Source organism: Lissotriton vulgaris, chromosome 9 (assembly GCF_964263255.1).
Source record: "Lissotriton vulgaris chromosome 9, aLisVul1.2, whole genome shotgun sequence".
NCBI classification, from domain to species: Eukaryota; Metazoa; Chordata; class Amphibia; order Caudata; family Salamandridae; genus Lissotriton; species Lissotriton vulgaris.
The window spans coordinates 565,312,616-565,325,952 of record NC_141697.1 but is presented as its reverse complement, the minus strand read 5'-3'; the positions used below and the strand labels follow the sequence as shown (position 1 = coordinate 565,325,952).

Below are 13,337 nucleotides of genomic sequence, written 5' to 3'. Positions count from 1 at the left end.
CCTTTCAAAAACCATTGTTGACTTTTGGCTGGCCTGCATTTGACCACAGTATCAAAAAAGATTTTCCTTTCTGTGTTATTGACTTTTTGAGTGGCCTATGCGCCTACAGACAACTATCAACTTTTTGTGCTATATAGTGACACGGGTAATTATTTTTGCACGACACTGAAATTTCTTTTGTCTCTCAGTTTTTATTGTTAACATTTTTTTTATGTGAAAACCATTTTTTAATCCACATATAACATTTTTACAATGATATACTCTGGTACAAGTTCACACTTCCTGTGACAATTCCTTTTACAATTCCAAACTCAGAGTAAATAGTTCATACAGCATAAACATAAATCACAATTTTATAAATAACATTCTAGTAAACAATATTAAAACCATCAGAAAAAGAGTCCTTTGTCGACGCGTTTCGGTGCTTTGTTCTAAATCTTATAACACCTTCTTCAGGACAAAGCTTTACTTAAAAACAATATTCCTTCATTTTAAAAAAATGAATACATACAATTAGTATCATTTATCTGATTGAGAGAAAAATGTCATTCTATCTTTGTCATGTACATTTTTTATACCGTGTCACAAGTTTGTTCATTTATATTTATGTAAACAGCATTCTTACTTAGGTTATCTTGCCATAGATCTTTCACTTGGGGTTCTGGACCTCTCCGATTTATATATTCGTAGTCCTCTTCGTGGGCACTACTGATCTATATGCACCACGTCTTCTATAATGATGAGGGTAGATTTTTTAATAATAACCCTCCATCTTATCAGTTATAGAGAGTAGAATATTAATTCCATTTAGTAACACTTACTTGAATGGGGAGACTAATATTTTCTGTTTCTATTTTCTTTACTGCGACTTTCAATCTGCCCAGAATCTTGTGTCAATACGGGCTCAATTAATGCCTGTAAAATTTAAGGGGTCATATTATTTATTTTTATCTATGTCTCGTGGTGCGCCTATTGTGTCTAAGCTAGACTCCATGCACATATGTACCGTTAAGGTTTTTTTTCGCGATTCCGGATAAGAAATAAGTTGTTCTTAGAGTTCCTCGCATCTCAGTATCCTCCACAGGTATTTTCTAATTTCCCCTTCATTGGATCGATTTCTGCCTCTAAATATTTCTGTTGTCACCTAAAATATGAAGCAATCTTATTAGGTGTCTCATCCTATTTAATATTTTAGCTAAAATATTGGGCGAGTTGTTCATTAACCCCACCCTTGGAGAAACTTCAGCTATTCAGCATCAGAGGCATTTTCAACTATAATTCCTGCCCCTTCGCGCTGCCCCACCTATGTCCAGCAGTTAAATGATGTTTGTTTTCTAGTATATATTCATCATTAATCCCTTTTTAACATAATTCATATTTTTCTAAAATTTTATTCTAAAATCTGTGACAATGCACAACATTTTATGAACTTAGGAAACTGGGCATCATCATGATGAAAATTGACGTAATATTGTTCCCGTGTTTGTTTACGCTTATTCAAACTTATAGGGCGCGGCAACCTCTTAATATGAGATCGCGTCTTTGTTAATCATATCGTTAAAATAAAGTGCCGGTTACTAAGTTTATAACAGCGGCACCATTTCCCCGCGTTCTAAAAAGGGGAAATGCGAGCAAAACATCCTAATCCGGTAAAGGACGCGCTAAACTTAAAGTCAAGCAACCAAACCACACCTAAAGAGGTAGGGGGCTCGTTTTGTTCATATATAGTTCGTACTTTCTGGGTTATTGGGTTAATGGGTCGATGGTCGGTGGGGCAAGGCGGAAAACTACACACCCATAGCCCATAGCCCATAGCCCATAGCCCATAGCCGGCAGGAGAGCTCAGGAAAGTTCACGATTAAATTGGGATTAGACTTGAACTTTGGGGCTTTGGACAACACACCCCTCAGGTTCTGTGGGTTCGTATATACTTTAATCCGCCCTTACTCCGCCCTCATTGAAGTGCTGCCCCCTGATGGCAGCTGCTCCTTGCTCTGCTTAACCTGTCGTGTGGATTAGCACGCGGTAGGGCACCAGAGCCTTAAAGGGAGTAGACAGGCTTGGGAGCGCACATGGTGTTGTGCGGACAATTTCAGGCTCGAGACTCGTGTGTATAAGAGGGGAGTAGCAGGACTGTGCTGGAGTGCTCTAACGTACCAAATAGCACTCACAAGGAACAAATCAAAACTATAACCAAAAGCACAGTCCGAGACATGAGATCAGGAAAAGTAAGGACTGTGGGAACAGCAACTAAACGCACACAAAAAAATGCAGCAATCAAGTGTAGCAAAAAAATTAAAAATAAACGCACCAGGTCAGAACCAATCTCTTATATTCCCGATTGCGTGGATGTTCGAGAAATCTGGTAAAATACCAGACAAATTTCAATTTTTGAAGGATCCCGCGGGTGGTATGATGTCAATGACAATGGAAACAAATAAGGATAAACTACAAACTCCCATGAAACCTATTAATACTAATACTGAAGCCCTAAATCTGTCACAAAACAACAAACAAATGAAAGAATTGGACCAAATAGAATATAACTGGAGGGAAAACGAATCTGTGGACTTAGAAATACAAACTGGAGCCCAACAGCCATGGATAACTCAGGAAGAACCCTCAAAAGATATGAGGATTTGCTATATAGCAACGACGAAAGAAACTAATATGTCTGTAACGACTAACCTGGATGTCACTACCACAAACAAATTGTTGTCGCAATCTATGGAATCTAATCAACAAGACTGCCAAGGTAGGACTGAGCAAGCAGGGCAAACAACACAAAGGATCCCTTTTGAAGTCAAAGTTGAGATAATTAAAATATTGGGCACAAGCTCTGAGGGAACTGAAATACACCCCGATCATCATCAGGAGCCCCAAAGGAGCACTCAGACGAACAACACACTCAAGGAAACGACTGGCAAAGCTGGCAACACTGTCGATACCAGGGAGCAAACTATAGACTCCCAAATGAGCACTCAGACGAACAACACACTCAAGGAAACGGCTGACAACGCTGGCAACACTGTCGATACCAGGGAGCAAACTATAGACTATGGGGGAGCTGAGCAATCCAAGTATGAAACAATAGAAATAGGAGTTAAAGAACAGGATGTAGTCAAACCCTGGGATATCTTCTACCAAACATCAACCCTTACGTTAGAAGCTCTTCACTACCAATCAAATAAAATGGACATACTAATTGACCTTCTAAAAATGATGGCAAACAATGTGGCTGGGAATGGCAACAAACTGGCCCAATTAAATGATCTGATAATCAGAGCACAAAGAGATAATGAAAAAATAACCTCTGACTGCATTTATGTGCCTATCATGGATAAGCTATCAGCCCTACCTGCAGTATTAACAAGCATAATAGATGACGCTAAAAGAACCATCCATCACAGTAAGGATAATTCTAAAACGAACATCGCCAGTATGATGGGAATGGAAAAAATTACACCTGGGGTTGGTGTGGACAACTCTAATCCCACAGAACCACAACAACTAATAAGACAACCTGATGATATAGCTAACCTACGAATTTCCCAGGCTAAAGATCCTTTGGAAAATGAAATCATGTGTGAAGCTATGTGTAAAGTCTCCAAAAATGACCAAAATCTTAATGACTCTGAGTCAGATGGTTTCTCTACGATGACAAAACGCCAAAAGAAAAAACTCTGCAAAGCAAGAAAAAATGAGAAAGCGAAGCTGAATATTGCAAGTAACCCAGCCGAGGATCTCAAATTACCTAGCTCAGGATCTAACAACTTCTTCCCTATTTTCGGAAAAAAAACACTAAACGATCGAAGCTCAATAAAATCTGACAACATAAATGAATCACAAATCCCGGTATGGGAAGAAAATAGAGTAGTGGAAGTACAAGTAATAAACAGTACGCCAGAGAGTCTGCAAATGGAACCTAACCAAGATGAAAACCAAAATAAAGAAGAAAGAAAGCAAATTACTTATAACTCTGATAAAATGAATGGAATCATCTCTATCAAAGCGACGGAAACAATGATTCCCCATCTCAAGGACGGTATGAAGGAAGATACAAAAAAGACAGCGTCCTGATAGTGAGAAGGGCAGAAAGTAGCCTTGATATAACACCCGAACGAGACTATTTGCAGATTAAAAGCAGGGAAGGGAATAAAACAGTAAGCTATACAACTAAACAAATTGAGAAAAATGAGGCCGCAAATCGACACAGTAATAAAATTAGTGAGAAACTAAAAGTTACACCAGAATTCCGCTCTAGAGGTAGACACGACATTCTTAATCGAGGGAATTTACTGCGACTTTTTAAATTCATACCTTCACTTAATAACATTGTAAGTAATGACATTATATCTGTTCAATTTATGGAGGATGAGCAGAGTAGTTAGACCACAACCTAAATCTCACTATCAACAATATCCATAGCTGAACAGATAATGAAGGAGCAAAAGATATTTAAAACCTGGGGCATAATACTCACCAAACAAATCCCAGAGGTTTACCCTACCCCTTTTATAGGAGTTGATACTTCACTGAAACAAAAAAAGGTAGGGACAAAGACTGAATCAGTCTTAAAAAATGCCCTTGGCAGATCACTAGAAAAAAATGAATGTCCCACCTTGCAAAAGGAGGTAGAAAGAAACACAGAAATAAATGAAAAATGGATCAACTTGGCACTCCATAGTAATCAGACACAATGATACAGTAGTCCATTACACATAGGAGCTAATAGCAAAGACAAAGAAACAATAAGTCTATGTTCATGGAACATTAATGGTTTGAGGGGGAAAATTCACAACGCATATATAGACTCAATAGTGGGAAACCCAGACATCGTAGTGCTGCAGGAAACATGGGAATCTAACCCATTTATGCTACACGGTTATGCTGGCTACTATGAAAACGCAAAAAAAAAGAGCAAAGGTTCGGGTGAGCCAGTGGGGGGCAGGCAATATTCATTTCTAATGACCATGAGCAAGTGGAGATAGATGATTCGAACATTCTGATGGTTAAACTTACCTACAAAATAAACAATCAAAACCCTAGAACACTATATTTGATTACTGTTCATATACTGCCCACTAACAAGAGTAGGGAGAAAACCTGTGGAACGCTGAATAATGTACTTATTGATAGAATGCTGGAGGACCCGATAGCAGATTTTCTGATTACCGGGGATTTCAACCTCAATTTAATTTCATCACACTTAAGAGATGAAGCCTGGCAACTTCAAAATCATCAATGGCTAATACCTGAGCAGGATCTAGGGATTGATAATAACTCCAATAAAAATAAAATGGGTCAGAAATTTGTAAAGGATATGGAAGCTATGGGTCTTCGAACACTTAATGGCAGAGTAAAAACGGATGTTCCACCAAGATACAGTTATTTTGGGCACAAGACAAAATCCAGGATTGACTACACCATGACAACCCTGAATATGTTCCATAACATCACCTCATACCAACTAACGAAAGTAAATGAGAGTGATCATGCCCAAGAGTCAATACTAATGGATATTGGAATAACTATGAAAAAGACCTACCAGACGGTCCAAGGGCATTCTGGTACTATTAACTATAAAAAACTGATCTGGAACATAGGTAATAAAGATGTAATGAATGAGCGAGTGGGAAAGATCTTGGAAAAATGCTTGAAAGACACTGCAACAAAAACAGCAATTGAACAATGGGAAAATCAGACTACAACACAAGGACAAACAATAACAAAAAAGTTTAAATATGGGAATGACCCGAAGAAGGAAATGAGGCAAATTTAAACCTCCCGCATACAATAAGATCACTGAAGAAAGAACGAAATAGGATTATCAGACTAAGGAAAAAACCGGATGTAAAAACAGAAAATCTAGGAAATCTAAAGTTATTAAACCAGAATTTGAAGAAATTATTATGGGGCGAGAAAAACAAAGCGAAACAAGCTATTTGGGCAAAAATATTCCATGCCAGTAAACAGAAGAACTCAAGAGACTTTTGGTACATTATCAATGGCCTTGCTAGACCCAACAAGCAAGCAGTCTCCTCACCCTTAACTGAGCAGGAATGGGTCAAGTTCCTGAGGAGACATTTGAATCAAGACTCTATACACGCTTCTTCACTGGATATGCAACAGGGGCGTAAATCTGACAATGAGAATGACTTTACTTACCGAGATAGTGATACGGATTTGCAATTCCCCATAGAAAAAGAAGAGCTAATTAAACTTATAAAACATCAGAAGAATGGTGCTCCGGGACCAAATGGAATTCCATTTGCGCTCTTTTTTTTTTTTTTAAAAACCTTTATTGATGACAAGAAAAAAGGGAGTACACAGCTTCACGCCTACAACCTGCGGCTGCAGGCCGGCAGCTACAATGAAAGAGTCCTGGGTAAGATTATATTCAGAAAGGCTAAGCAATAGAAATTTGACACAGCATGCCGCCTACAACCCTGCTGGGCCGGCCGCGATGTAAAGTTGGCATAACCTGTGTGCATTATAACTGCAGTAAGGAAGCATAGTATATGCAAGCAGTATACATCTGAGGTTTCTTTTATCATTTTATAACAGACTGCAAAAAACCAACAGAAACTGTTCCCTCCCATGATATCTCACCATACACAGTATGTGGATTATAGGACCTTGAGGTGAGGAGCCATAGAGTGGTACCTATTAGATAGAAAATCGACCTTCGTCGGGGTTAGTGTTGCTCCGCACCCGCTAAATACTTCTGGCTGACATGGGAGGGAAGTGGGAGGGGGGAGGGAGGGGGTCTTCCATAATCAAATCTGTGAGGGTAATAGCGTGCAAAGGCCTTGGATGCAGTGATACTTATAACATGCAAGTGAATTGGGTAAGCAGCCTGGTATTGAGGACGCGCTGCACATTAGCCAACCGCCGGGTAACTTACGCTGGTAAGATATATGGACAAGTCTTCAACTAGTTCAGAGGGTAGGACAATGTCTTGGGTGATTCGCCATAGGGCATAGTATGTAGTCTAGCCTATATGTAGGATGATACCTGGGGGGGGGGGAGGACAGAGACACGGCTGGCTGGGTATCAGGGCCAGGTTTGAGTAAGGGAGAGGAGTTAGTTTAGTGTATTCCTCTGTGAGTTCACGTTTCCGAAGAATCCTTTCCCTGCTCTCGAAGGAGATATGAGGGGGCCCCAGAGGTCCTTGGGATGTGACTTGTGTGGTAAGAGTTCGGCATAATTGTGAAGGTGATCTTGCCAAGTAGACACAGTGTTCAACCACTTCTTAAATTTAGGCGCCCGGCCCCTACCCCATCTACATGCCACATGGCGTTTAGCTAATAGGAGGCCCAGTGCGAAAAATTTCCTATGTGATTTCAGCGCTGGGGCCATGTGGCCCTGCAGGGAAACCTTAGGACAAGGAGCGATATCCACCCTGACCATGTCGGACAATGCCCTAAATATCTCGTGCGAATATTCCGCTACAGCAGGGCATGTCCATGCCAGGTGGAAGAAGTCAGCACCCTCGCCCTTGCATCTGAGGCATTTGTCGTTGTCTCGAAGACCGAAACGGAACAGTTTGGAAGGGGTGTAGTAAAGTCGGTGCAAGAATTTGAAATGAATCAGTCTGAGACGAGCATTACAGGTCACAGCATTGGTGTGCGAGCAGCTTTCCTCCCATTGTTCGCCCGACAGCGGGGCGTCAAGGTCGCCGTCCCAGTCGCTGCGTGTTTTTAGTGGTGGGGGCGATAGGGCAGGCTGTGCATGTTTGTATAGCATAGACACAACATGTCTTGGGGTGTCCGTTTGTAAGAGGGTGTGTAGGGGCGCCAAGGTGTCAGGCTCATCAGGGAAGTTGAGAGTGACCGCTTTAACGTTCTGATGAAGCCGAACATAAAGGAACGTATCCATTACTGAGGGGGTGTTCTCCCCAAAGAATTGGGCCGATGTACGAAATTGTCCCTGGAGGTATAGATCGCCCCACGTATGAATCGCCAATTTCGTGAGAAGTTTACGGCCGATCTCTTCACAGGAGACGCGCAGTCTTGGGTCATGCGCCAGGGGCATACACAGTGAATATAGAAACTCGACCTCCATGTGGTCTGCTAGGCGCTTCCAAGCCTGAACTGTGCAGTCAACCGTGGTCAGGTCTCGGTCTGTGACACGCGACGCAGTGTATAAATATCCCGACGGTTGTACGGGCCTCATATATCCGTCCTCCACCGCTAGGTGGGCCATGAAGCGAGGAGGGTGAAACCAGTACACAACGAAGTAATAGCGTTGAAAGTTTGGAACATCAAACCCGCCTTGATGATAAGGTAACATGAGTGTCTTCAGGCTAATTCTGGCCTGTTTGCCACCCCATATGAGTCGAGATAAATGGGAATTGAGGGCACGGATGAAGTAGGATCCAGAGCTGTACGGTATGTTAGTAAAGAGATATAGCAGCTTGGGAAGGACCACCATCTTGATCAGGAAGATGCGCCCCGCCATTGAAAGTGCTATAGGAGAAGTGGACGCCAGATCGTAGGAGGGTTCAGACAGAAGAGGGGGGGACCGTCTCAGGCTGGGCCGGAGGATTGGATATAGGTAGAGAGCAGCTGTCGCAATAGGCTCCGGATGAATGGGGGTTCCAGGCTACCAGGACCCGTAAGGAAAAGTAAGCAGCGTAAGGTGCAGCACTTGGGAAGCGACTGTATTGCGGACCGACGTCCCACGCAATGACCGCATGTGGTTCAGGCCTCGTGCTGAGCTGCATCCTCGTCTTCACTCCACGTTAGGCCGACGGGAAGAGGCTGATAAATCGTATGCCCCCCCCCACATAGGGGGGGGGAAGCTTTGTCGGTTCAGTCCACCTCAGGAGGGCCGGCAGAATACGGTAGGCGCGGTAGCTAGTGAAGCAGGCCTAAACTGCGGAGTGGTGTTACTGTTGGTATGGTCAAGAGGGAGCCACGTGGCAGCAAAGGCCTCGGAGGTGCCTCAAAGGGGAAAGCAATCAAGTGTCAGGGTCCAAGTTACCGTAATGGCCCATGCGGCATTCGACTGCGTCAACCGAAAATTACTCTGGAAAAAACTAGAAAAAATGAGAATTCCGGTTCCACTTCTTAAGCTAATTCGCCTACTATACTCAGAGACATGGGTGAGGGTGAGGATGGGTGACGGGCACACACTATCTACTGAGATACCAGCAAATGAAGGTTTGAAGCAGGGCTGCATTTTAGTCCCCCTTCTTTTTAATTTGTTTCTTGCTGACCTACCAGGAATATTGGACAAAGAAAACGCACATCCGCGGAAACAGATGGCTCACAAGTTTGATGTATGCGGACGACGTCATACTTATGAGCCACACAAAAGTGGGCCTTCAGCGCTTAATGAGAAGGACCTATACCTACTCAAAAGAGAATGGAATGGTTATAAACGAGACCAAAACTAAGATTATGGTAGTTGCCAAAAACGCAAAGATAAAACAAAAAAGCAAATGGTTCATGGATAAAATTGAGCTTGAACAAGTTGAGGTCTATAAATACCTAGGCGTATTATTCGATGCAAAGGGCAATTACCATCTACAAAAAGTTGACGCTAAAAGGAAAGCAAACACATTAACTGCTGCATTTAGAACTATGCAGAAGTCTCTTCCCAGCCTGACCTATGGTCCTCTCCTGAGCATTGTTGGTGCAAAACTCTTACCCACTATTACATGTGGGAGTGAAGCTTTAATGGGTAAAGATAGTGATACTCTGAATAAAATTATAACCAGAGTATACCGAGCGCTTTTCCATCTCCCAGTGAACGCTTCCCCGGCGCAAGTAAGGATGGAGTTTGGCCTAACAAATCAACACTTTGCAAGGCAAGGCCACTTTATTAAAGTCTGGAACCAAATAAAAAGTGACCATCAAAATGAGATATCATTGCTCCTATGGAGAGAAATAAAGAAGGACACTAACTCTAGTGCGGCTCTTTACCTTAGAGATGCGATTAATGAATTTGGGGTTATGTCTATATGGGAAATTAAGATAACCAGGTCTTCATTTAAGAAAATCATTAATAAAACTGCAGACCACCTATCCATTTTAAAGGATAAGGCTACCCTGGAAGGTGCTAAATGGCTATAAAAAGAAGGAGATACAACAATATCTGAAAACCCTGTGGACGGAAAAAAATAAGCAGGTGCTCATTAAAGTAAGATTTGGGGCCATATGTATCAAGCCGTTTTTGAATCGCAAAGGCCGAAATTTGCAGAATGTCGGCCTTTGCGACTCACAAACGGCCGTTTTGCACGTTTTGGAATGTATGAAGCATTCCCAAAATAAGGAATTGCAAACTTGTGCTATTCCTTAATTTTCCATAGAATTTAGGGAATCGCAAATTTGCGATTCCTTAAATGCTATGTATGTAGCAATTTTAGCTTGCGAATTTTGTTTAAGAATTCGCAAATTACCACCAACTTTCAGTTGATGGTAACTTGCGAATTCTTCCAGAAATGCACAAAGTGGCATTTTTAAAGGTGGCATATGATGCACACACATGCCCATAGGGCATGTATGTGCGCCATATGCACACACATGTTCTTTTCAGGGGTGCAGCAGGGTGTCTTTGAGACACCCCTGCACCCTTGCAATAATTCTCAAATTGCGATAAGCAAATTGCGAATTCGCAATTTGAGAATTATTTTGCATTCATTCCTATGTGCCTCCTGGCCCATAGGAATGCATTGGAAATTATTCCTTAATTGCGAATTCGCAAAATGCGAATTCGCAAATAAGGAAGCTTAAGGAATCGCAAATAAAAAGCAATTTTGTTCATACATACCATTTTGCATTTCCTAAATAGCGATTCCTTAAAATTCTCTATTTAGGAAACGCAAAATAGTTTGATGATACATATGGCCCTTGGATCCTTGCCAGGGCTATGTCATCTTCCCCTATGGGAATTTCAAGAAACCCAAACGAAATGTAGACTATGTAACAGGGGTGAAGAAGACATTCAACATCTTCTGTGTACCTGCCCTGTACTCCTGCAAGAGAGAAAATCATTGCTCAAGATTCCTCTAAAATCACGCGGCATATGGACATGCAGGCAGGCAGTGATTAAGTGTATGGACTCAAACGATATTGCTCTAAACGCATCCTTTGTAAAGTTCCTACTGCTGGTTGAAAGGAAACTCTGAGACGTAATCACTGCAAAAACGTAATTGTCTGTAAAGGTCCCGCAATGACAATTTTATGTGATTTTATGCTGTAACATTTATTTTAAAAGTTTCTTTTAGATGTGTAATGTTGTAAGATTTTAAATAATCATCACAATAAAATACTTTATACTTATACTCAGTGTCGTGCAAAAATAATTACCCGTGTCACTATATAGCACAAAAAGTTGATAGTTGTGCGTAGGCGCATAGGCCACTCAAAAAGTCAATAACACAGAAAGGAAATTCTTTTTTGATACTGTGTATACCCAATCCTTTCTGGTTCTCTGGGAAACTCTCTTTTTTGAAAGCTGCATTTGACCACTACACATTCCGAGATGGCCACCACTGAGGGATGATACCTATGTTACACCAGCATGTGAGGGGCTTGCTCCTATTGGATCAACATCGCCCCTCCTCTCCTGTCCTCATTGGCCATTTTGTTATCCCTCCTTCCTGTAGCTGCACGCACCCCACCTGAGATCAATCACTTCAATACCCGCACCTTAAAAGGCAGGTCTTCTCCTCTGCTGAGTCTCTATCCAGGTGACCGGAGGAAGGTAGGTCTCTGGCACTCTCTGTGCAGAAATCACATACGTATGGTTGCTTCTCTAGAAAACGATCAGCTTTTCCTTTTCTTTTCACCCTAAGGACATTGGGTCCCCTTGATTTACTGTTTCTTTATGTTGGGTATCATTGCTCTTACCACAGTTAGCAGCTAAGCTCTACCCTCTGCTTTTGACCTATGGGGCATTATAGATTGATCCAAAGGATAAGACACGTCATTCACACCTGAGGACAACTAATCACTTATGATACACTGTGTAACACCAACACAGATTGATTTTATTTTGTCTGTTAGACCAATGTCTACTTGCCTGTTCTGTTATATTTGATGTATCAGTGTGGAATGTATGTTATTATCCCGCTGTCTTTTTCACGGAAATCACAACGCAGTTGTCACAACAACTGCGTTGTAATTCTGCATACCATTACTCAGCAAGTTGGAATGGCGACTTGCGGAGGAAGGGCGCTGGATGTTTGAATAGTATAACTTTCTATTCCAACTCCAGTCTGTGCGGACAATAGGGAAGGTGTTGGATATTAAATCCAACACCTTCCCCCCGCAAGTCGTTGTTCCAACTTGCGGAGTAATGGTATGCGGAATCACAACGCGGTTGTTGTAATAACCGCATTATGATTCCCTGCTGGGAAAAAGATTTGTGGTAAACACTGTTTACCATCAGCGTGTGCTTCACTTCTTTCACGTTGTGGTAACGGATCAGCACCAACAATAGCATGAACATATCTACCTTAGGAGACACTGTGCTGAAAAAGGGATCCTGGTCTGTTGACGCATTGGACCATATATTCAAAACATTTGTTTACTGTGTGTTTTCTCTATTTTCTCATTCATTTTCTAGGTCGGAAGATCAATTTTAAACTTTTTGAACAAGGTATTTTCCTCCAGGGGAATGCCTTCACTGCAATTTACGTCTTAAGTGAGGGGTAGGTTTATCCCCTTTTTCTTTTAGATCCTGAAGAAGTAGCGGAGATCTATTTTGGGCCATCAGTCGTTTAACATGTCAACCTGACCACACTCACAGGATACATCATGTCCCTGTAGTAGCCCCTACCAAATTATGATTTTTTAATCCTGCCAGGAGAACCATCACATTAAAGTTAAGTTTGTTGTGTCTTAAACAGCTTTAGTGTCCCTTTATTTCAATATACACATTCTCTCCACCCCATACATTCAAAACGCCCTCACACTAGCGCTTCTCATCCAACGGCAAAAAAAGTAAAAGTTCTCTGCTAAAGCGACCCTTTGTGGAGCCCTACGAGGAGCAAGTTCAATGAAGATACATTACATCCTCATGGATGTGTGAGGGTACCAAGAAATAATTTTTAGGATTCCTGCTTCTTTGCCCACATTTTTTTCTTCTTCACTTTCTAGAAGAAAAGTACATCCACTGCTTTTTGCATTAGCATTTTCTGAGCCTAGGTACAGGACCTTTATTGGCTCCCACCCCCTCCCCCTTTTTGTTGTTTTGAGTCATATTCATGGCCATGTACAAATTTTTACAACGTCCATAAGATATAACATAACATTACATAATAAACATTTCTCTCAACTCATTAAAAGCAATTTCAAAGTGAGAGACAACGTGTGTAGAGTTTA

General features: G+C 41.6%; 1 protein-coding gene across 1 annotated transcript in view; it reads left to right on the top strand.

Annotated features, from left to right (window-relative positions):
• Positions 1-13,337, top strand: part of LOC147691810 (maestro heat-like repeat-containing protein family member 2A) — a 70,828-nt gene that overhangs the window by 26,655 nt on the left and 30,836 nt on the right. The gene's annotated exons all lie outside the window — the stretch shown is intronic.